The sequence below is a fragment of the Equus caballus genome, chromosome 14 (assembly GCF_041296265.1).
Source record: "Equus caballus isolate H_3958 breed thoroughbred chromosome 14, TB-T2T, whole genome shotgun sequence".
Lineage (NCBI taxonomy): Eukaryota > Metazoa > Chordata > Mammalia > Perissodactyla > Equidae > Equus > Equus caballus.
The window spans coordinates 87,402,597-87,403,263 of record NC_091697.1 but is presented as its reverse complement, the minus strand read 5'-3'; positions in this window follow the sequence as shown (position 1 = coordinate 87,403,263).

Sequence of the window (667 nt, the reverse complement as noted above, 5' to 3'; positions counted from 1 at the left end):
TAAGTGAATATTTTTCTGATGACTTGGAATTTCAAAGGAGGTTCTAGAGGCCAACACTCATAGATGCTAGAACATAGAGTATCTACATTCTAAACTTAAGCATTAGCCTTTCTGTGCAAGGTTGGAAAAGGGGGCTTCCAAAACTCAGTTCTTCTCTGATTAAACTATCACTTACCTTCTTCCTATGTAAAAGAAGTCTGGGGATTATTGAGGATTGAAAGATGGAGGCCGGTATTGAGTATTTCTTGGGAGACAGATGTCAGTGTTTTATGATGTTTCCTCTCCCACCTTTGCTGTGAAGAGGAGAGTGGTGCTGGCCTCTACCTCAAGTTGAGTGATGGGGCCTTGAAAAGAAGCATTTAGAGAACTTCACATATGGCACTGGAAATTTAGGGAATATAGGGCCTGGCAACTGTCTCCCTCCTAAGAGTCTTAAGTCAAAAGGCTGGCTCAAGGGGCCTACTGGTAAAAAACCAAAGGAGAGGGATGTATTGAGGTCGTCCTGTCCTCCAGACTTTGGTTGGGCAACCCTCAAAGGAGTCAAAGAACTTTGCCCATTTTTAGCAAGTAACTGAATATAAAGCCTTTATGGACACCTGTATGATGCCGGGTGGGTCTCTTTGTGGTCCCCACCTGGTTGAGCATGAGCTTCAGGATAAATTTACAG